Raw genomic sequence first — 25,443 nt, 5'->3', positions numbered from 1 at the left:
AGGGCATATCCCAGCCCCTGTGGCCCAAAATACCTATAACTCCATTACAAAACTGCAATGATGGAACCTGTGGCTACTATGGTGGTTGAAAAGTGACATAGTAAAATCCCAGAAAATAAGAACCCACCATAAAGTCAAATATTAAATAAGCCTGTCATGGACTTCACAACTTAGGACCTGAGAGCCAACTCTTTGAAGTATAAAATAATACCTGATCTCTCAGTCTTCTGGGAGATAATGGGCCTAATTTTAGCTGTCACCTGACTCCAAACTGCAAGCTCTACTTGTATGATAAAAATAGTATAAAACTAGCAATTTTATTTTGAAAGCATGAATGTAATGTGTTGTATCCACTTTGCTATATACAAGTAAGTTTTCATTCTGTCTTCAGTATCTCAAGTGAATTGCCTTATATGTGTATCACAGCCTGGTTTAATGCTTATTTAATTTTAAAAAGTGTTCTTTTTTTCTACCTTTGTGAAGAGGTTTTCAGATTGAGGGCAAGTTTTGTTTTAAATTATGTATTCCCCAAAATTTTAGTGATGAGGATGAGATTGGCAGTAGTTGAATTTAGCAGACCAATTGAAAGTTTTGTGATTCCATAAAAGTCAGGTAGAGCCTTAATTGTATATATTAAAAAATCTCCCTTCTACTTCCATACTTTTTAGAATACTAGCTGAATAAATTGACCCTTCCAAATTCAGTATTTTGCTATTGAAAAAGCATGGTAAAATAGCCTTTAAAATCTCATCAAGGTCATCACTAGTTTTGATCATGGAAAAGTACTGGAAGCCAGAAAGATTACTTCCAGTTATTTCTGTTTAAGAACTAAAATATCTCTGTCCTGGTTGGAATGAGTACACATGTGATAATCTAGTCTTGTAATGACCCAAGAATAGTTCTTTTGATTGGTATAAATTGACATATTTGTGGAGGTTCTTGGCAGGGTCTCATTTCAAGTAAATAAATTACTAGTATTTATGGTATTGCTACCATTCTAAGAGTGAAGTTAAAAATCATTTGGATAGCCAGAAAATAGTTAAAGGAAATGGAAAATATATATGAAAATTAAAGGCACCTTGTCTTTAAAAAAAAAAACCCTTTCTACTTTTTTCTGCCATTTATTCTCTCTATGATGTCCTTGCATTAATCTGACTACTTTAAAAAATAGAGAGATGCTAATATTTCAGATGGCTACTTCTCTTCATTAGTGTATTTCCCTGAAAAAAAATAATAAATGAGGGCACAAATTGTTTCATTGGTAGTACATTTTCTGCTCTGTATGAGGACATGGGTTTGTGTGCTTTATGACCTAGCCAAGTCCACTTCATATCTGAGCCCAGATTCCACATCCAAGAGTCTGTTCTCATTCACACACCATACAGCTAGGAAAACAGACATAAAAAAATAAACATGACCACAGAATAATTGATAATTTGAAGATCAGGCTGTGTCTTCATATATAGGCAGAATGATGGAGAGTATTTTTATTAGTCACTTGAAAAAAATAGAAAAAAGGTATTAGACTGCTCACTAATACAGAAAAGGGGACAAAAGTGCCATATAACTCTATATTTTTTCTTTCTCTAGACAAAAAATAAATAAATCCATTATATTCAGATCACCAACAAAGCTTATGCCATTGAGAGGTCACCCACACCCATCGGGGGTAAATTAATTAAGAATACACATGTGTGGCCAGGCATGGTGTCTCATATTTGTAATCCCCGCACTTTAAGAGGCCGAGGTGGGTGGATCATTTGAGGTCAGAAGTTTGAGACCAGCCTGGCCAACATGATAAAACCCAATCTCTACTAAAAAAATAAAAAAATAAAAAATAGCCCGGCGTGGTGGCAGGTGCCTATAATCCCTGCTACTTGGGAGGCTGAGGCAGGATAATCACTTGAACCCAGGAAGCAGAGGTTGCAGTGAGCCAAGATCATGTCACTGCACTCCACTCCAGCCTGGTCAACAGAGCGAGACTCTGTCTCAAAAAAAAAAAAAAGAAAACAAAAGAAAAGAAAAAGAATATACATGCTTTTCTCACTGGTTGGTATCAATTATCTAAAGACTTCTTTTTCTGTGACCTGGAAGACTCATAGAAGTTTGCAGAAATACTGCACAGCATGTTTTGTGTTTACAGACCCAAGCATGGTTGCTTACACTGGTTGCTGCAGAAGATTTTGCAATCAGCAGACTTTCTAGCAACAAGTAGACAGTCTAAAAATAGGTCCCCTACATAAAAAGTCACTGTGACCAAGAGAGGGCTATTATCCACCACCACCTACAACTACAGAAGAATTAAGTGCACTAGCAGCCCACTAAAGGGATTTCTTGGTGACTTTACTTGAAGGCTTTCTACAAAGGTGAGCTAGAAAATGTTACAGCATTGTACCCAGAAAAGGGCGAGTGCCTCCACTGATTTCTGTAAGTGGTTTGTTGAGGCTTTTTGAAAAATCACTGGCATGGACAGAGTTGAGGACCAAAATTGCACTCTAGTCTTAGCAAACTGAGTATTGGTTATCTTGACAACTATCCAAACCCAGGTTGAGTAAAAAATGGCAGTATGACAAGGACAGACTATTGCTCAGCAGCTATTCAGTTTGGGGACAATCTAGAGAAATATAAAGAAGAAATGCAAAACTACTGTTTTAACCACTCAATTAGAACATTTTACTAACAGAAGTAATTCCTATATTTGTCAATATATAAAGGGAGAAAACAAAGAAAACTATATGTTATTTTAAAAAAAAAGAACATTTTAGGAAAATCTATAGATAAAAATACCACAGGATGAAGAAATTTCAGGAATAAGAAAATCAGTAAAGCCAATAGAAGGATAAAACCCTCAGCTAAGAAAACTTTACAATTGGCTCTAAACTGATAGATTTAAAAATCTTGGAAATAAAAACTGATGAATCATATGTCTCAATAACTTTTCCTTATGTTAATATATCTTTTTTGGATAGACACTTGTGGTACTTACTCTGCAATTTCCATGGAAATGAAGGTTAATATATCTTTATTGGATAGACACTGGTGGTACTTACTCTGCAATTTCCATGGAAATGTCTTGTTTTCCATCTGGCAACAGATCAATAGAGGTTGCTAGTATTTCAGGTCAACATTATACTTGTTCCATTTTCTCCATGGTTCACACAAATATAAGTATATTGCTTAGGGCAGTAAAAATATTTTAACAATATTAATACTTCTGGTTCATGAACACACAGTAACTTTTCATCTATTTGTGTCATCTTCAATTTTTTTCACAAAGTTTTATAGTTTTATGTGTACAAGTCTTTCACCTCCTTGGTTAAATTTATTCCAACATATTTCATGCTATTTTAAATAAGATTGTTTCATTAAATTCTTTCTTATGTATAGAAATGCTACTAATTTTTGTATGTTAATTGTGTTGCTTATAACTTTACTGAATTTATCAGCTCTAACAATGTTTTAGTGGAGTCTTTAGGATTTTCCAACTATAAGATCATGTCATCTGCAAACAATGATAATTTGACTTCATTTCAAACTTGGATGAACTTTATTTTATTCTCTTGCTTGATTGCTCTGGCTTGTATTTCTGGTATTACATTGGATAAAAGAGATGAGAAAACTCATCTTTGCCTGGTACTAAATCTGAGAATAAAAACTTTCAGATATTTCTTATTATCATGATAGAAAGGATGTTAAATTTTGTCAAATGCTTTTATGCAGAGACATCACCAAAATGGTAGAGTAGAAGCTAGCACGCTTCTCTCCCCACTACCAGAAAATCAAAACCAAATATGCAGTGCCAAGCTTATCAACAGCAAAATTCCAGAACTCAAATATGAGGATAAAATAGATGTTGTGGTCAAGTAGAAGTGAAAAAACTTCATACAGATAGTAAGATAATTGAATATAGCTCTGATGCCCATCCTACATTCTGCCAGACACCAAGCATCCAGAAAATTTTCCCATAACTCAGTTACTATACTAGAAAAAAGTGAAATTGATGTTGACAATGAGCTTTCCTGCAATCTTGGGATCCTAAAGATTTGTTTCCACCTCAATCCACAGAAAACATTGCAAGTACCTGAAGGGAGAAAAAAATCCTGAAAACAGCCAAAGAAAAATGGTGAAAGCAGGACCTGCTCTGTTTCCAGGCCAAAAGAGAGGTCAAATCAGAATGGCTGTTCAGTGCACCATACTGTAAGAAGTGCATTCCACATGTGCCCTGGGTGCAAATCTCTAACCAGACTTCCCACAGTGCTTTCATATGCTCTTTGGAGCCTTCCCCATCTGGGACCAGTAGCTGGGCCATTTACTAGAACCCAGACAAACTTGGGCATAAGGGGTCATCTAGTGCCAAATAGGAGGCAATGACCTAGCAAAAAAGTATATTCAACAGTTATATTGCAAAGAAATATCAAAGTAAACACTTACAATAGAAATTTAAACAAGCCAGGGAGAGAAGGGTAGTAACTAATCCTTCAGTGTGAAGATGCAGACATATGTACAAAAGAAACAATAGCAATCAGGGAACCGTGACCTCCCCAAAGAGACAAAGCAAGGAGTCAGTGACCAATTATAATGAAATGGCAATAGGAAAGTTCCCTGATCAAGAATTTAAAACAGCTGTTTTTACCTATTTGGCACTATGCTCACTACCTGGGTGATGCTAACACCTGTATCCCAAGCCTCAGCATTATGCAATATACTCATGTCACAAAACTGTACCTGTACCCCCTGAATGCACAAAGTTGAATTTTAAAAAAACACAAAATACAAAATAAAAGTTTTAAGAAAACTCAGCATTATATGTAACACAAAAAAGCAACTCAGAGATTTACTAGAGAAATGTAACAAAGATATTAAAATATTTTGTTAAAACTCAAACAAAAATCCTAGAACTGAAAAATTCGTTTGCTGAAGCGAAAAACTTATTAGGGGCTCTCAACAGCAGAATGGGTCAAGCAGAGAAAATAATCAGTTAGCTGAAGGACAGACTATTTGAAAATACACTGTCAGACTTCTCAAAAGAAGACATTTATGCAGCCAACAGACACATGAAAAAATGCTCATCATCACTGGCCATCAGAGAAATGCAAATCAAAACCACAATGAGATACCATCTCACACCAGTTAGAATGGCGATCATTAAAAAGTCAGGAAACAACAGATGCTGGAGAGGATGTGGAGAAATAGGAACACTTTTACACTGTTGGTGGGACTGTAAACTAGTTCAACCCTTGTGGAAATCAGTGTGGCAATTCCTCAAGGATCTAGAACTAGAAATACCATTTGACGCAGCCATCCCATTACTGGGTATATACCCAAAGGTCTATAAATCATGCTGCTATAGAGACACATGCACACGTATGTTTATTGGGGCACTATTCACAATAGCAAAAACTTGGAACCAACCCAAATGTCCATCAATAATAGACTTGATTAAGAAAATGTGGCACATATACACTATGGGATACTATGCAGCCATAAAAAAGGATGAGTTCATGTCCTTTGCAGGGACATGGATGAAGCTGGAAACCATCATTCTGAGCAAACTATTGCAAGGACAGAACACCAAACACCGCATGTTCTCACTAATGGGTGAGAATTGAACAATGAGAACACTTGGACACATGGTGGGGGACATCACACACGGGGGCCTGTCATGGGGTGGGGGTTAGGGGGAGTGATAGCATTAGGAGAAATACCTAAAGTAAATGACAAGTTAATGAGTGCAGCAAACCAACATGGCACATGTATACCTATGTAACAAACCTGCATGTTGTACACATGTACCCTAGAACTTAAAGTATAATGATAAAAAAAGAAAATGAAAAATACACAATCAGAAAAGAAAAAACAAAAAAAGAAATTAAATAAAAAATGCCTACCAGATATACAAAATTACCTCAAAATAGAAAATCTAAGAATTATTGATGTTCAATAGGGATCTGAGCAAGAGCAAGGAGCAGAAACCTCATTCAAAGAAATAAAAAAAAAGAAAACTTAAAAACTTGAGGAAGATATAAATGTCCAGATACAGGAAGTCTGAGAACAGCACAGAGCACAGAGATTCAACCCAAATACAACTACAACAACATAATAATCAGACTGTCAAAGGTCAAGGACAAAGAGAGGATTCTAAAAGGAGCAAGAGAAAAAAAGCAAATAACATACAAAAAAGCTCCAATTCATCTGGAGCTCATTTTCATCTGGATTTTATTTTTAGTGAAAATCATATAGGACTGGAGGGAGTGGGATGACATATTCAAGTGTCTAAAAGAAAAAAACTACCAACCAAGAGTTCTTTACCCAGCAAAACTATTCTGCAAACATGAAGGAGAAATAAAGTATTTTCCAGATAAGCAAAAGCTGACAGAATTTATCACCACCAGAACCAACTTACAAAACATGGCGAAGGGAGTTCTTCAGTCTGAAAGAAAATAAAAACAGTAACATGCAAAATGAAAACATTTAAAGGTATAAAACCCACTAGTAAAAGTAAATACATAGCAAAATAAAAATACTTTAACACTGCCATTGTGGTTTGCAATCCACTAACTTGAACCTGGGAGGCAGAAATTGCAGTGAGCTGAGATCACACTACTGCACTACAGCCTGGGTGACACAGTGAGATTCTATCTAAAAAAAAAAAAAAGACAAAAAATTTTGAAGACAGTGAAGGTGAAAGGCCACATACCCATAGGCTGAAATAGATGGAAAAAGATATTCCTTGAAAATGGTAAACAAAAGACAGCTGAGTTGGCTATATTCGTATCAGATAAAATAGACTTTCAGTCAAAAACTGTTGCAAGAGACAAAGGTCACTACATAATGACAAATAAGTCAATTTGTTTAGAAGATATAACAATAGCATGTATGTATGCATCAAATATGAGAACACCTAAATATATAAAGCAAATAATAAACGCGAAGGGAGAAATAGACAGCAATACAATAACAGAAAGGGACTTCAATACCCCACTGTCAAAAATAGACAGATCATGCAGACAGAAAATCAATATGTAACATTAGGCTTGAACTATAGACCACATAGGCCCAACATACATATTAAGATCATTCCATTCAATAGTTGCAGAATATACATTCTCAAATGCACTTAGAACATGCTCCAGGATAGATCATATATTAGGCCACAACACAGTTTAAGATTCATAAAATTGTTTGTTTGTTTGTTTGAGACGGAGTCTTGCTCTGTCACCCAGGCTGGAGTGCAATGCTGTGATCTCGGCTCACTACAATCTCCACCTCCCGGGTTCAAGCTATTCTCCTGCCTCAGTCTTCCAAGTAGCTGGGATTATGGGTGCCTGCCACCACACCTGGCTAATTTTTGTATGTTTAGAAGAGAAAGGGTTTCACTGTATTGGCCAGGCTGGTGTTGAACTCCTGACCTCAAGTGATCCACTTGCCTCCCAAAGTGCTGGGATTACAGTCATGAGCCACCATATCCAGCCATCAATAACCAAATGTGTGATTTTTTTTGATAAAAATAATTAAAATGAGGGTTTTTTCCAATAAAGAAGAGAAATAACAATAACAGATTATATCCTGGTTACAAGCTAATTACCACATCCTATACAATGTGGTTGTGCTCAACATGTAGTCAATGATAATATGAATAATGAACATTTGAAATTTTAAAACCCCATTATTACTTGTCAATGTTGTAAATTCATAAATGTTGAAATAAATACTTACAAATAAGTATCTTTTAGAGACTTTAGTTTGACAGTGCCTATATATTAACCCCAAGGTTACATAAAAATAGTACAGCAAATGAATTAATATTACTGCTAATTTCTCCTTAATTTCTCTATAATATGGCTGTCTGGTGTTGCATTAGTGAACATACTTCTGACAACTACATGGGTGCCCCAGAGACTATGATAAATCGCTTCACATTATCCAAGATCATCAACAGATAATCCTAAATGTTAGTAGCTTTCATCTGTTTTAAAAAGAGGGTTGTTTATACATGGTCCAAAAAATGCCAAACCAATTAAGTCAGCCCACTATCCTCAGCTTGAAGTGCATAGCAAATTTCTTTAGCACTATTGATAAACTTTTCCAAGAGCATTTCTCTTTCAATTTCTACTTCTTCATGTCAAACTATCATATCATTCTTGGTTTTGTGGTGTTATAGTCAGAATCATTAGTTTGCTATTAGCCACTTCTGGAAATAATGATTCAAAATCTCTTCACAGCAATTCTGGACATGCTTGGGTTGCACACTCTACTCTGGCACTTTCAAAGTGAAAGACTGGTTTGGACCATGTGGGAAAATGAAGGTTGGACATGTCTCATTACACCCTTCCAGCATTAACATTAACACAAGCCTTTAGTCTGATTAAAAATATTTACAGTCTATTCTCTCTAAAGCCTGCTACTTGGAGGCTTCATCTACACGATAAAACCTAGGTCTCCACAACCCCTTATCATAATCAGACATTTCTTTCTACAAGTAATAACTCTTTCAACCAATTGCCAATCAGAATAAGTTTAAATATACTTATGGTCTACCTATGGGCCTGTAATCTGAGTTACTCGGGAGGCTGAGGCAGGAGAATCACTTGAACCTGTGAGGAGGAGGTTGCAATTAGCTGAGATCATGCCACTGCACTCAAGTCTGGGTGACAGAGCAAGACTCCATTAAAAAAAAAAATCTAATCGAAGAAATAAAAACCACTAGAGCATCTAAACCAGAAGGACTTGAGAACATTGGATCATGATGAAGGGGAGGCAGGACTAGATTGCCGCTCCAGACAGAGCAGCATGCAGAGTCTCACATTGTGAATTTTAGCAAGAACAATCCAGCAATCCTGACAGGACTCATAGACCCTCTGAAGGAAGTAGACTGCTCCTGCTGGACCCAGGAGGTGCCCCAAATACTGTGAGTGCTCCATCTGCAGAAGTGGGAAACTTCTCTGCCAAACACATCCACCCACAGGAGAAACTGAAGGTCTGTTTGTGGGAGATGTTTCCGACCTCACCTGGAGCTGAGTCAATTTAGAGAGCCAAGTGAAACTCAGGGGTAGAGGAAGCAGTGGAAAGGCCCTTGAAGCTAGCTGGGTCCCCAGGCAGGCCATTCCTGCCTGGCACCACAGAGATCCGTCAGGAGGGTGGCCAGAGAAGCAGGGAGCAAAACTTCACAGGGAGAAGGAAGTATCCAGCTGAAATTTGTAACAACTTGAACAAAGCAAGAAGCCTCCTGACCAGAACTCAGGGGAGGACACAAATCCAGTGTGCAGACTACACAGGTAGGAGAAGAACTAAGCCCTTTTTCTTTTCTTTTCTTCTCTTCTCTTTTTTTTCTTTTTTTTTTTTTTCTTTTTTGCAGCTGGGAAGTGGGTACCCTGGGGTAAGTTTTCAAGGCTGTCTTGCCCACCACCTAGAAACAGACTCAGGAGCTGTTGGGGGTTCACGGTGAAAGTCAGTCTGGTCCTTCAGTTTGCATGGGAGCTGGATGAGGCCTGAGACTGCCAGCTTTCCCCTACTTCTCTGACAACCTGCAGGACTCAGCAGAGGCAGCCATAATCTTCCTAGGTACACAAATCCAGACCTTGGAATCTCATCCACATCTCCCACAGCAGCTGCGTCAAGACCTGACTGAAAAAAGAATCTGAGCTCAGACATGCCTACCCCTGTCTCCACCTCCTGGTCTTTCCCTACCCACCGTGGTAGCAGTAGACAAAGGGAATATAAATCTTAAAAGTTCTAGGGCCCTGCCCACCACCAGTCCCTCTCCATACCACTACAGCTCGTGCTATCTGGAAAGCACCACCTCCCAGCAGGAGGCAAATCAGCACATAATAGAGCATTAAACCACCAAAGGTAGGAAAGCTCATGAAGTCCATTGCACCCACCCACCACCTCCACAGGAAAAGGCACTTGTATCCATGGCTGAGACACCCATAGTCAGTTCACCACACAGAACTTTGTGCAGACAACCCCCAGTACCAGCCCTGAGCCAGGTAGACTCACGGGGTGGCTAGACCCAGAAGAAACACAACAATCAATGCAGTTTGACTAACAGGAAGCCACATCCATAGGAAGAGGGGAAAAGTACTACATCAAGGGAAAAACCAATGGGACAAAAGAATCTGAACAACAGCTTTCATCCTTAGATCTTCCTTCTGACAGCGCCTACCCAAATGAGAAGGAACCGGAAAACCAAGTATGTTAATATGACTAGTTGACCAGCAACAGATCCAAACCAAGAAGAAATCCCTGATTTATCTGAAAAAAAAAAAAATTCAGGAGGTTAGTCATTAAGCTAATAAGGTAGGCACCAGAGAAAGGCAAAGCCCAATGAAAGAAAATCCAAGAAACAATACAAGAAGTGAAGAAAGAAATATTTAAAAAAAAGATAGCTTAAATTAGAAAACAATCAAAAATTCAGGAAAGTTTGGACACACTTTTAAAAATACAAAATGCTCTGGAAACTCTCTGCAATAGAATTGAACAAAGAAGAAAGAAATTCAGAGCTCAAAGACAAGGTCTTTGAATTAACCCAATCCAACAAAGACAAAGAAAAAAGAATAAGAAAATATGTACAAAGCCTCAAAGAAGTCTGGCATTATGTTAAATGATCAAACCTAATAATAATTGGTGTTCCTGAGGAAGAGGATTCTAAAAACTTGGTAAACATAGTTGGGGAAATAATAAAGGAAACCTTCCCTGGTGTTGCTAGAGACCTAGACATCCAAATACAAGAAGCACAAAGAACACCTGAAAATTTCAGAACAAAAATATCATGCCTAGGCACATTGTCATCAGGTTATCCAAAATGAAGACAAAGGAAAAAATCTTAAGAGCTGTGAGACAGAAGTACCAGGTAACCTATAAAGAAAAACTTACAGCAGAGTTCTCAGCAGATACTCTACAAGCTAGAAGGGATTGGAGACCTATCTTTAGCCTCCTCTAACAAAACAATTATAAGCCAAGAATTTTGTATTCAGTGAAACTAAGCATCATATATGAAGGAAAGATATAGTCTTTTTCAGACAAATAAATGCTGAGAGAATTCGCCATTACCAAGCCACCACTACAAGAACTGCTACAAGGAGCTTAGATCTTGAAAATAATCCTGGAGATATATCAAAACTGAGCCTCTTTAAAGCATAAATGACACAGGACCTATAAAACAAGTATACAAGTTAAAAAGCAAAAACAATACACACAAAAAAGTACACAGGCACAAAGAGCACAATGAATGCAATTGTACCTCACATTTCAATACTAACATTGAATGCAAATGGCCTAAATGCTCCACTTAAATGATACAGAACCACAGAGCAGATACAAACTCAACACCTAACTATCTGCTGCCTTCAGGAGACTCACCTAACACATAAGGACTCACAAAAACTTAAAGTAAAAGGGTGGGAAAAGGCATGTCATGCAAATGGACACCAAAAGTGATCAGAGGTAGCTATTCTTATATAACACAAAACAAACATTAAAGCAACAGCAGTTTAAAAAGATAAAGAGGGACATTATGTAATAGTAAAAGGCCTTGTCCTACAGGAAAATATTACAATCCTAAACATATATGAACCTCACATTGGAGCTCCCAAATTAATAAAACTGTTACTAATAGACCTAAGAAATGAGACAGACAGTAATACACTAATAGTGGGGGACTTCCATACTCCACTGACAACACTAAACAGGTCATCAAGACAGAAAGTCAACAAAGAAACAATGGATCCAAACTATACCTTGGGCCAATGGACTTAACTGATATATAGAGAACATTTCATCCAACAGCCACAGAATACACATTCTATTCAACAGTACCGAAAACTTTCTCCAAGATAGACCATATGATAGGCCATGAAATGAGCCTCAATAAATTTAAGAAAATTGAAATTATATCAAGTATTCTCTCAGACCACAGTGGAATAAAACTGGAAATCAACTCCAAAAGGAACCTTCAAAATCATGCAAATACATGAAAATTAAATAAACTGCTCTTGAATGAGCTTTGGATAAAAAATGAAATCAAGATGGACACTAAAAATTTCTTTCAACTGAATGACAATAACCATACAACCTACAAAAACGTCTGGAATACAGCGAAGACTATGCCAAGAGGGAAGTTTACAGCCCTAAATGCCTACCTTAAAAAAACTGAAAGAGCAGAAAATGACATTCTAAGGTCATACCTCAAAAAACTAGAGAAACAGGAGCAAACCAAACCCAAACCCAGCAGAAGAAAGGAAATAACCAAGATCAGAGCAGAATGAAATAAAATTGAAACAAGAAAAACAATAGAAAAGATAAATGAAACAAAAAGCTGGTTCTATGTGAAGATAAATAAAATTGATAGGCCATTAGCAAGACTAACCAAGAAGAGAGAAAATCCAAAGAACCTCACTAAGAAACAAAACAGGTGAAATTACAACTGACACTACCGAAATACAAAAGATTATTCAAGGATACTATGAACACCTTTACACACAAAAACTAGAAAACCTAGAAGAGATGGATACATTCTTGGAAAAAATACAACCCTTCTAGCTTAAATCGGGAAGAATTAGATACCCTGAAAAGACCAATAACAAGCAGAGACACTGAAAGGGTAATTAAAAAATTACCAATAAAAAAAGTAAAAGACCAGAAGGATTCACAGCAGAATTCTATCAGACATTGAAAGAAGAATTGATAGCAATCTTTTTGACACTATTTCAGAGGAAAGAAAAAGAAGGAACCTTCCATAATTCATTGTATGAAACCAGCATCACTCTAATACCAAAACCAAAGAAGGACATAACCAAAAGAGAAAATGACAGACCAATATCCCTGATGAACATAGATGCTATAATTCTTAACAAAATACTAGCTAGCCAAATCCAAAAACATATCAAATAGATAATCCAGCCTGATTAAGCAGGTTTTATGCCAGGGATGCAGGGATAGTTTAACATATGCGAGTGAATAAATGTGATACATCATATAAACAGAATTAAAAAGAAAAATCACATGATCATCTCAACAGATGAAAAAAAATTCGACAAAATTAAGCATCCCTTTATGAATAAAACTCTCAGGAAAAATAGCATAAAGAAACATTATTACATTAATGTAATAAAAGCCATCTACGAATGACAAACCCACAGTCAACATAATACCCAATGGGGAAAAACTGAATGCATTCCGTCTGAAAATGGGAAAAACACAATGATGCCCACTCTCACCACTCCTCTTCAACATAGTACTGGAAATCCTAGCCAGAGCAATTGGAAAAGAGAAAGAAATAAAGGGTATCCAAATCGATAAAGAGGAAGTCAAACTGTCACTCTTTGCTGACAATATTATTGTTTACCCTGAAAACTCTAAAAACTATCCTCGAACTGATAAAAGAATTCAGCAAAGTTTCTGGATACAAGATTAATGTACACAAATCAGTAGATCTTCTTTTTTTATTTTTATTATACTTTAAGTTTTAGGGTACATGTGCACAATGTGTAGGTTAGTTACATATGTATACATGTGACATGCTGGTGCACTGCACCCACTAACTCGTAATGTAGCATTAGGTATATCTCCCAGTGCTATCCCTCCCCCCTCCCCCCACCCCACAACAGTCCCCAGAGTGTGATGTTCCCCTTCCTGTGTCATGTGTTCTCATTGTTCAATTCCCACATATGAGTGAGAATATGCGGTGTTTGGTTTTTTGTTCTTGTGATAGTTTACTGAGAATGATGATTTCCAATTTCATCCATGTCCCTACAAAGGACATGAACTCATCATTTTTTATAGCTGCATAGTATTCCATGGTGTATATGTGCCACATTTTCTTAATCCAGTCTATCATTGTTGGACATTTCGGTTGGTTCCAAGTCTTTGCTATTGTGAATAGTGCCCCAATAAACATACGTGTGCATGTGTCTCTATAGCAGCATGATTTATAGACCTTTGGGTATATACCCAGTAATGGGATGGCTGCGTCAAATGGTATTTCTAGTTCTAGATCCTTGAGGAATTGCCACACTGACTTCCACAATGGTTGAACTAGTTTCCATTCTCACCAACACTATAAAAGTGTTCCTATTTCTCCACATCCTCTCCAGCAACTGTTGTTTCCTGACATTTTAATAATTGCCATTCTAACAGGTGTGAGATGATATCTCATTGTGGTTTTGATTTGCATTTCTCTGACGGCCAGTGATGGTGAGCATTTTTTCATGTGTCTTTTGGCTGTATAAATGTCTTCTTTTGAGAAGTGTCTGTTCATATCCTTCGCCCACTTTTTGATGAGGTTGTTTGTTTTTTTCTTGTAAATTTGATTGAGTTCATTGTAGATTCTGGATATTAGCCCTTTGTCAGATGAGTAGGTTGTGAAAATTTTTTCTCCCATTTTGTGGGTTGCCTCTTCACTCTAATGGTAGTTTCTTTTTGCTGTGCAGAAGCTCTTTAGTTTAATTAGATCCCATTTGTCAAATTTGTCTTTTGTTGCCATTGCTTTTGATGTTTTAGACATGAAGTCCTTGCCCATGCCTATGTCCTGAATGGTAATGCCTAAGTTTTCTTCCAGGGGTTTTGTGGTTTTAGGTCTAACATTTAAGTCTTTAATCCATCTTGAATTGATTTTTATATAAGGTGTAAGGAAGGGATCCAGTTTCAGCTTTCTACATATTGCTAGCCAGTTTTCCCAGCACCATTTATTAAAAAGGGAAACCTTTCCCCATTGCTTGTTTTTCTCAGGTTTGTCAAAGATCAAATAGTTGTAGATATGCAGCGTTATTTCCGAGGGCTCTGTTCTGTTCCATTGATCTATTTCTCTGTTTTGGTACCAGTACCATGCTGTTTTGGTTACTGTAGCCTTCTAGTATAGTTTGAAGTCAGGTAGCGTGATGCCTCCAGCTTTGTTCTTTTGGCTTAAGATTGACTTGGTGATGCGGGCTCTTTTTTGGTTCCATATGAACTTTAAAGTAGTTTTTTCCAATTCTGTGAAGAAAGTCGTTGGTAGATTGATGGGGATGGCATTGAATCCATAAATTACCTTGGGCATTATGGCCATTTTCACGATATTGATTCTTCCTACCCATGAGCATGGAATGTTCTTCCATTTATTTCTATCCTCTTTTATTTCCTTGAGCAGTGGTTTGTAGTTCTCCTTGAAGAGGTCCTTCATTTCCCTTGTAAGTTGGATTCCTAGGTATTTTATTCTCTTTGAAGCAATTATGAATGGGAGTTCATTCATGATTTGGCTCTCTGTTTGTCTGTTATTGGTGTATAAGAATGCTTGTGATTTTTGCACATTGATTTTGTATCCTGAGACTTTGCTGAAGTTGCTTATCAGCTGAAGGAGATTTTGGGCTGAGACAATGGGGTTTTCTAGATATACAATCATGTCGTCTGCAAACAGGGACTATGTTGAGTAAGAGTGGTGAGAGAGGGCATCCCTGTCTTGTGCCAGTTTTCAAAGGGAATTCTTCCAGTTTTTGCCCATTCACTATGATATTGGCCGTGGGTTTGTCATAGATAGCTCTTATTATTTGGAGATACATCCCATCAATACCTAATTTATTGAGAGTTTTTAGCATGAAGGGTTGTTGGATTTTGTCAAAGGCCTTTTCTTCATCTATTGAGATAATCATGTGGTTTTTGTCTTTGGTTCTGTTTATATGTTGGATTACATTTATTGATTTGCGTACATTGAACCAGCCTTGCATCCCAGGGATGAAGCCCACTTGATCATGGTGGATAAGCTTTTTGATGTGCTGCTGCATTCGGTTTGCCAGTATTTTATTGAGGTTTTTTGCATCAATATTCATCAAAGATATCCGTCTAAAATTCTCTTTTTTGCTTGTGTCTCTGCCCAGCTTTGGTATCAGGATGATGCTGGCCTCATAAAATGAGTTAGGGAGGATTCCCTCTTTTTCTATTGATTGGAATAGTTTCAGAAGGAATGGTACCAGTTCCTCCTTGTACCTCTGGTAGAATTCGGCTGTGAATCCATCTGGTCCTGGACTCTTTTTGGTTGGTAAGCTATTGATTATTACCACAATTTCAGCTCCTGTTATTGGTCTATTCAGAGAGTCAACTTCTTCCTGGTTTAGTCTTGGGAGGGTGTATGTGTCAAGGAATTTATCCATTTCTTCTAGATTTTCTAGTTTATTTGCATAGAGGTGTTTGTAGTATTCTCTGATGGTAGTTTGTTTTTCTGTGGGATCAGTGGTGATATCCCCTTTATCATTTTATATTGCGTCTATTTGTTTCTTCTCTCTTTTCTTCTTTATTAGTCTTGCTAGTGGTCTATCAATTTTGTTGATCCTTTCAAAAAACCAGCCCCTGGATTCATTAATTTTTTGAAGGGTTTTTTGTGTCTCTATTTCCTTCAGTTCTGCTCTGATTTTAGTTATTTCTTGCCTTCTGCTAGCTTTTGAATGTGTTTGCTCTTGCTTTTCTAGTTCTTTTAATTGTGATGTTAGGGTGTCAATTTTGGATCTTTCCTGCTTTCTCTTGTGGGCATTTAGTGCTATAAATTTCCCACTACACACTGCTTTGAATGTGTCCCAGAGATTCTGGTATGTTGTGTCTTTGTTCTCGTTGGTTTCAAAGAACATCGTTATTTCTGCCTTCATTTCGTTATGTACCCAGTAGTCATTCAGGAGCAGGTTGTTCAGTTTCTATGTAGTTGAGCGGTTTTGAGTGAGATTCTTAATCCTGAGTTCTAGTTTGATTGCACTGTGGTCTGAGAAACAATTTGTTATAATTTCTGTTCTTTTACATTTGCTGAGAAGAGCTTTACTTCCAAGTATGTGGTCAATTTTGCAATAGGTGTGGTGTGGTCCCGAAAAAAGTGTATATTCTGTTGATTTGGGGTGGAGAGTTCTGTAGATGTCTATTAGGTCCACTTGGTGCAGAGCTGAGTTCAATTCCTGGGTATCCTTGTTGACTTTCTGTCTCGTTGATCTGTCTGATGTTGACAGTGGGTTGTTAAAGTCTCCCATTATTAATGTGTGGGAGTCTAAGTCTCTTTGTAGGTCTCTCAGGACTTGCTTTATGAATCTGGGTGCTCCTGTATTGGGTGCATATAGATTTAGGATAGTTAGCTCTTCTTGTTGAATTGATTCCTTTACCATTATGTAATGGCCTTCTTTGTCTCTTTTGATCTTTGTTGGTTTAAAGTCTGTTTTATCAGAGACTAAGATTGCAACCCCTGTTTTCCATTTGCTTGGTAGATCTTCCTCCATCCTTTTATTTTGAGCCTATGTGTGTCTCTGCACGTGAGATGGGGTTTCCTGAATACAACACACTGATGGATCTTGACTCTTTATCCAATTTGCCAGGCTGTGTTTTTTAATTGGAGCATTTAGTCCATTTACATTTAAAGTTAATATTGTTATGTGTGAAATTGAACCCGTCATTATGATGTTTGCTGGTTATTTTGCTCGTTAGTAGTTGCAGTTTCTTTCTAGTCTCGATGGTCTTTACATTTTGGCATTATTTTGCAGCGGCTGGTACCGGTTGTTCCTTTCCATGTTTGGTGCTTCCTTCAGCAGCTCTTTTAGGCCAGGCCTGGTGGTGACAAAATCTCTCAGCATTTGCTTGTCTGTAAAGTATTTGATTTCTCCTTCACTTATGAAGCTTAATTTGGCTGGATATGAAATTCTGGGTTGAAAATTCTTTTCTTTAAGAATGTTGAATATTGGCCCCCACTCTCTTCTGGCTTGTAGAGTTTCTGCCGAGAGATCCGTACAAATCAGTAGATCTTCTATACACCAACAGCGACCAAGCAGAGAATCAAATGAAGAACTCAACTTCTTTTACAATTGCTGCAGAAATATAATAAAATGCATAGTAATATACATAGCTAAGGAGTCAGAAGACCTCTACAAAGAAAACTACAAAATACTGCTGAAAGAAATCATAGATGATGCAAACATATAGAAACACCTCCCATGCTCATGGACAGGTAGAATCAATATTGTGAGAATGACCATACTGCCACAAGCAATCTACAAATTTAATGCAATCCCCATCAATATACCACCATCTTTCTTCACAGAATTTTTTAAAAAATCTAAAATTTACATGCAACCAAAAAACAGCCCGCATAGCCAAAGCAAGACTAAGAAAGAAGAACAAATCTGGAGGCATCACACTACCTGATTTCAAATTATACTGTAAGACAATAATCACCGAAACATCGTGGTACTGGTGTAAAAATAGGCACAAAGACCAAGGGAACACAATAGAGAAGCCAGAAATAAACCCAAACATTTACAGCCAACTGACCTTCACCTTCGACAAAGCAAAATAAATAAATAAATAAATAAATAAATAAATAAATAAATAATAAAGGGGGGGGGAAAGGACACACTTTGCAACTAATGGTGCTGGGATCATTGGCCAGTCACATGTAGGAGAACAAAACTGGATCCTCATCTTTCACTTTATAATAAATCAACTCAAGATGGATTAAGGAGTTAACCTAAGATCTGAAACTATAAAAATTCTAGAAGATAACATTGGCAAAAACCCTTCTAGACATTGGCTTAGGCAAGGTTCTCATGACCAAGAACCCAAAAGCAAATGCAATAAAACAAAAAATAAATAGCTGGGACCTAATTAAGCTAAAGAGCTTTTGTACAGCAAAAGGAACAGTCAGCAGAGTAAATAGACAACCCACAGAGTGGGAGAAAGTCTTCACAGTCTATACATCTGACAAAGGACTAATATCCAGAATCTACAAGTAACTCAAACCGAACAGTAAGAAAAAAATATCCCATAAAAAAGTGGTCTAAGGACATAAATAGACAACTCTCAAAGCAAGATATACAAATGGCCAACAATCATATGAAAACATACTCAACATCTCTGATGATCTGGGAAATGCAAATCAAAACCACAATGCAATACCACCTTACTCCTGCAAGAATGACCATAATCAAAAAACTAAAAAACAGTAGATGTTGGCATGGATGCAGAGATCAGGGAACACTTCTACACTCCTGGTGGGAATGTAAACTAGTACAGCTGCTATGGAAAACAGTGTGGAGATTCCTTAAAGAACTAAAAGTAGAGTTGCTATTTGATCCAGCAATCCCACTACTGGGTATGTACTGCAAGGAAAATAAGTCATTATTCGAAAAAGATACTTGCACACTCATGTTTATAGCAGCATAATTCACAATTGCAAAATTGTGGAACCAATCCAACTGTCCATCAATCAATGAGTGGTTAAGGAAACTGTGATATATATATATAGATATATATATATCTATATATATATATAGATATATATATATCTATATATATATAGATATATATATATCTATATATATATAGATATATATATATCTATATATATATATATATATATATATGATGGAATACTACTCAGCCATAAAAAGGAATGAATTAGCAGCATTTGCAGTGACCCGGGTGAGATTGGAGACGATTATTCCAAGTGAAGTAACTCAGGAATGGAAAACCAAACATCATATGTTCTCACTGATATATGGGAGCTAAGCTCTGAGGATGCAAAGGCATAAGAATGATATAATGGACTTTGGGGTCTTGGGGGAAAGAGTGGGAGGGGAGCGAGGGATAAAAGACTACAAACAAATGTGGTGCATTGTATACTGCTTGGGTGATGGGTGCACCAAAATCTCACAAATCACCACTAAAGAACTTACTCATGTAACCAAATACTACCTGTACCGCAATAACTTATGAAAAAATTTAAAAATTTTAAAAATATATAAAAATTAATTAATCTACCTCTGACCTGGAAGCCCCCACTTCCAGTTGTCTCACCCTTCCACATTGAATAAATGTAAATTTTACATGTACTGACTGATGTATTATGTGTCTCTAAAATGTATAAAAGCAAGCTGTACCCTGACCACTTGGGGCATATGTCGTCAAGACCTCCTGAGGCCGTGTCATGGGTGTGTCCTTAATCTTGGCAAAATAAGCTTTATAAATTAATTGAGACTTGTCTCCAATACTTTTTGGTTTTCAGAACTCATACCACAGAAATATAAAAGATTAAAAGAAAGTACTATGAACAATTAAAACCAATGAATTTGATAACCAAGAAGAAATGGATAAATTTCCAAAAACATACAAACTGTCAAAACTAAGTCATGAGGAACAGATCATCTGAACAGACTAATATCAGGACTAATATCAGAAAAAAGGCAAAATATGGCTTAACTGGTGAATTATATCAAACATTTAAAGAATTAATAACAATCCTTCTAAAATTCTTTCCAAAACACTGAAGAGAAGGAAATACTTCCAAACTCATTTAATGATGCCAGCATTACCCTGATAGTGTTCTCGGAACCAAGCTGGGTCTGGCTGTGTTTTCTCGAGACCTAGTAATGAGAAGCAGACAAACTAGGAAAGAAGGGAATTTATTGCTGTTACCGAATATACGGAAAAGGCTGCAGATAATTTCACCAGACCAATTCAAAGTGTTAAAATTTTCGTAGTGCTTATATAGGTTGGGGTTATGTGTCTATGTGCAGTATAGCATTCGGCTAAGTCTATTGATAACTAATTTTGTTACAACTAGAAGGTCAGAGGCAAAAAAAAAAAAAAATGCTTGCTAAGTCTGATTAAAAAGGCTCCAGTACCTTCAAGTCTTGTTTACTGTGGTAATGGAGTGATTATTTCTGTCTTATCTCCTTCACAGCTTGGTCGGGACACATGCCTTAGATCTCCAATGACTCTATTCAAACAACTGCCTCTATTACCTTGATGTGTCTCAGATTTCTTTGACCTGAGACAGGTCCTGGCACTAGGAATGTAAGACTGTCTGTCTCTATTATTTTGGCTTGCTCCAGGTTAGAGAGAAGCCCATCAAAGGCTCCTGCTGACCATATGTTTCATTTCTAGCTTTGATATATGGGCACTGATTTCCCTAGGTTTAACTATTTGCCCAATGTTAAGACAGCTCTGTGGAAATTTGTCTGTGTAACTGAAGTGTTATGCAGGCCTGTCTGTGTGATCATCAGGGAGAATTGGTCTGCCATAATATCAAAGCCAGACAATGATACTACAAGAAAAGAAACTATAGTCCCAATATCCCTGATGAACATAGATGCAAACATCCTCAACAAAATACTAGCAAACCAAACTAAACATCACATTAAGATGGTCATACATCATGATCAAGTGGGATTTATCCCTGTGATGCTAGGGAGGTTAAACATACACAAATCAATACATGTGACATACCACATTTACAGAATGAAGGACAAAAATCATATAATCATCTCAATTCATGCAGAAAAAGCAGTTGAAAAAATTCAACAAACTTTCATTTTAAAAAACTCAAAAAATGAGGTACAAAAAAATACCTAAACACAATAAAGGTCATATATGAAAAGGGAAGAGCAAGATGGTGGAATAGAAAGTGCCACTGGTTGACTCCCCAACCCTACCCCACAAGGACACCAAGTTAAAAACTACCCAGAAAAAATACCTTCATAAGATGAAAAAATTAGGTGAGCGCTCATAGCACCTGCTTTTAACTTCATAGTGCTAAAATTGGTACTGAAGAGATTTAAAAAAACAGTCCTGAACCTCTGACGCCACCCCTCCCAAACCCTGGGCGGCAGCAGCATGGTGCGGAAAGTGTCTCAGGGTGCTAGGGGAAGGAGAACACAGCAATTGTGAGGCGTCGAACTCAGTGCTTTCCTATTAGAGCAGAAAGGAAAAACACAACAAACTCAGCTTATGCCCGCCCACAAAGGGAGCATTTAAACCAGCCCTAGCCAGAAGGGAATTGCTAATCCCAGGATCCAAAGTTGAATACTTGCAAACCAAGGGCTACAGTGCTCTGTATCTCCAAGTAAACTTGAAAGGCAGTCTAGGCCATAATGACTACAATTCTTAGGTGAGTCCTATGGTAGAACTAGGCCCAGAGACAGTGGACTGGGGGTGGGGTGGGGGACATGACATACTGAGACTCCAGCTGGGGCAGCCAAGGGAATCCTGGCATCATTCCTCCCCTAAACCCAGACTCCATAAATAGACCCTTTTCCTTCCACTTGAGGAGAGGAGAAAGAATAGTAAGAAGGCCTGTGTCTTATATCTAGAATATCAGACCAGCCACAGCAGAATAGGGCACTAGTCAGAGTCATGAGGCCCCCATTCCAGGTCCAAGTTCCCAGATGACATTTCAAGACACATACAGGGCCAAAAGGAAACCCGTTGTCTTGAAGTAAAGGATGAAATCCTGACAGTAATCATCATGTGCTAGCTAAATAGCCCTTGAGTCCTGAATAACCAGCAGGAATACCTGGTACTATATCACGGGCTTGGGTGAGCCTCTGAGACTTGCTGGCTCCAGGTAAGACTCAGCACATAACCATCACAAGTGGGTAGAGCACCAAGTAAGCTCTTGGGGTCACCAATTTCAGGACTTGACTCTTGGATGGCATTTCTGGATCTGCCCTGGGCCAGAGGGGAGTCCACTGCCCTGAGGTTTGACTCCTAAGCCAGGGAGCATTCACAGCAAGCTGCCTTGAAAGACCTTGTGCCTTAAAGGACCATTCTCAGTAGTCCAGCAGTACTCTTCATGATCTGTGAAGGCAATGTCTACAGGATGAGCCTTCTCTGCCTTTGGACAGGGGAGAGAAAAGTGGAAAGGACTGCATCATGTGAATTGAGTACCAGCTCAGTCACTACAAAATAGAATGCCATGTAGAATTCTAAAATTTTTGACTATGGTTTCTAACTCCCAAATAGCATTTCTGAACCCACCTGGTAATTGAGGGATCTCACTGCCCTGAACGAAGGACACAGGCCTGGCTGGCATTGCTATCTGCAGTTTGTAGAGCCCCAGGGACTTGAGTGAACATAGGCAGTAGCCAGAGAGTGGTGACAGCAGTTATTGAGGTGACCCAGCACTGTGCTGGCTTTAGGTTTGACCCAGTGCAGTCATAGAGGTAATGGCAATAATATCACTCCACCCCCAGCTTTAGGGGGCTCAGAAAAGAGAGACTCTGTATTTTTTTGGAGAAAGTAAAAGAAAGGAGTAAAAGTCTCTGCCTAGAAACCCAGGGAATTCTCCTGGATCTTATCCAAGACCATCAAGGCAGTACATATATGAGTCTGCAAGATCTACAGCATTACAGGGCTTGGGGTGCCCCCTAAAGCAGATACAACTTAGATGATAACAACTAGTTTCTCTCAAATATCTGAAAAGTCTTCCTAAGAAGAATGACTACAAATAAGCACAGACCGTGAAAACTACAATAAATACCTAACCCTTCCATGCCCAGACACCAAAGAATATCTACTGGTATCAACACCATCCAGGAAAACATGACCCCACCAATAAACTAAATAAGGCACCAGGGATCAATCCTGAAGAAACAGAGATATGTGACCTTTCAGAAAGAGAACTCAGTTATGTTGAGGAAACTGAAAGAAATTCAAGATAACATAGGGGACAAATTCAGAATTCTCTCAAATACACTTAACCAATAAATTAAAATAATTTAAAAGAATCAAGCAGAAATTCTGGAGATTTAAAATGCAATTGGCATACTGAAGAATGCACCAGAGTTCTTTAACAGCAAAATTGATCAAGCAGAATAAAGAATTAGGGAGCTTGAAGACAGGTTATTTGAAAATACACAGTCAGAAGAGACAAACAAAAAAAGAATAAGGAACAATGAAGCATGCCTAAAGGATTTAGAAAATATCTTCAAAAGGGCAAATCTAAAAGTTATTGGCCTTAAAGAGGGTACAGAGAAAGAAATGGGGGTAGATAAGTAATAGTAGAGAACTTCTCAAACCTAGAAATAGACATCAATATTCAAGTACAAGAAGATAATAGGACATCAAGCAGATTTAACCTAAAGAAGACTACCTCAAGACATAATTGAACTCTGAAAAGTCAAAGATAAAGAAAGGATTATAAAAGCAATAAGAGAAAAGAAACAAATAACGTACAATGCAGCAGACTTTTTAGTGGAATCTTTACAGTCTAAAGGAGAGTGGCATAACATATTTACAGTGCTGAAAGGAAAAAACTTTTACCCTAGAAGAGTGTATCCAGTGAAAACATTCTTCAAACATAGAGAAATAAATACTTCCCCAGACAAACAAAAGCTGAAGGATTTCATCAATACCAGGCCTGTCCTAGAAGAAATGCTAAAGGGAGTACTTCAATCAGAAAGAAAAAAACATTAATGAGCAACAAATAATCACCTGAACATATAAAATTCACAGGTAACAGTAAGTACACACAAAAACACAGAATATTATAACATTGTGACTATGGTGTATAAGCTACTTTTATCATAACTAGAAAAACTAAACAATGAACTAATAAAAAATAATAACTACAACAGCTTTTCAATACATAGTAAAGACAATAACAAATATAAACAACAAAAAGTTAAAAGGTAGGGGGATGAAGTTAAGGCACAGAGTTTTCTTTTTGTTTGTCTATACAAATAGTGTTAAGTTGTTCTCAGGTAAAAATAATGGGTTGAAAGATAGTATTTGCAAGCCTCATAGTAACTTCAAACCAGAAAACAAAATGGATATACAAAAAATAAAAAGCAAAAAGCAAAAAACTAAATTATATTATCAGAGAAAATATTATTCCCTAGAGGAAGACAGAAAGGAATGAAAGAAAGAAAGAGAAAGAAAGAAAGAAAAGAAAGAAAGGAAGGAAGGAAGGAAGGAAGGAAGGAAAAGAAGACCATACAACAATTAGAAAACAAATAACAAAATGGCCATAATAAGTTTTTACTTATCAAAAATACATTGAATGAAAATGGACAAAACTGTCCAATTAAAAAACATAGAATAACTAGACAGATAAAACAACAAGACTCATTGATCTGTGACCTACAAGAAACACACTTCACCTATAAACATACACATAGACTGAAAAAAAGGATGAAAAAAATATGCCACACCAATGGAGAAAAAAAAAAAGCAAGAGTCACTATGCTTATATCAGAAAAAATGGATTTCGAGACAAAAACTATGAGACGAGACAAAGAGGGTCACTATATAATGATAAACCGGACAATTCAGCAAGAGGATATAATAATTTTAAATATATACGCACCCAACACTGGAGAACAAAGATACATAAAGGAAAAATTGTTAGAGCTCAAGAGGGAGATAGGCCTCAATACAATCATAGCTAGAAACTTCAGCACCTCCTTCTAGCTATGACAGACAAAAAAATCAACAAAGAAACGTCAGACTTAATCTGCACTATAGACCAAATGGATCTAATAGATATTTACAGAATATTTCATTCAACAACTACAGCATAAACATTCTTTTCCTCACCTCACAGATCATTCTCTAGGATAAACCATATGTTAGGTCACAAAACACATATTAAGTCATTCAAAAAATGAGATAATATCAAGCATCTTCTCTGACCACAGTGGAATAATACTAGAAATTAATAACAAGAAT

At 37.2% G+C, this 25,443-nt stretch overlaps 1 pseudogene; it reads right to left on the bottom strand.

The window, feature by feature from the left end:
- Nucleotides 1–7,811: 7,811 nt before the first annotated feature.
- On the bottom strand, nt 7,812–13,191 carry LOC112438213 (cobalamin trafficking protein CblD-like; annotated as a pseudogene).
- Nucleotides 13,192–25,443: the final 12,252 nt, after the last annotated feature.

This window comes from Pan paniscus, chromosome X (genome assembly GCF_029289425.2).
Source record: "Pan paniscus chromosome X, NHGRI_mPanPan1-v2.0_pri, whole genome shotgun sequence".
Classification (NCBI taxonomy): Eukaryota; Metazoa; Chordata; class Mammalia; order Primates; family Hominidae; genus Pan; species Pan paniscus.
The sequence above is the reverse complement of the archived record's forward strand: the minus strand, read 5'-3'. Positions and strand labels throughout refer to the sequence as shown.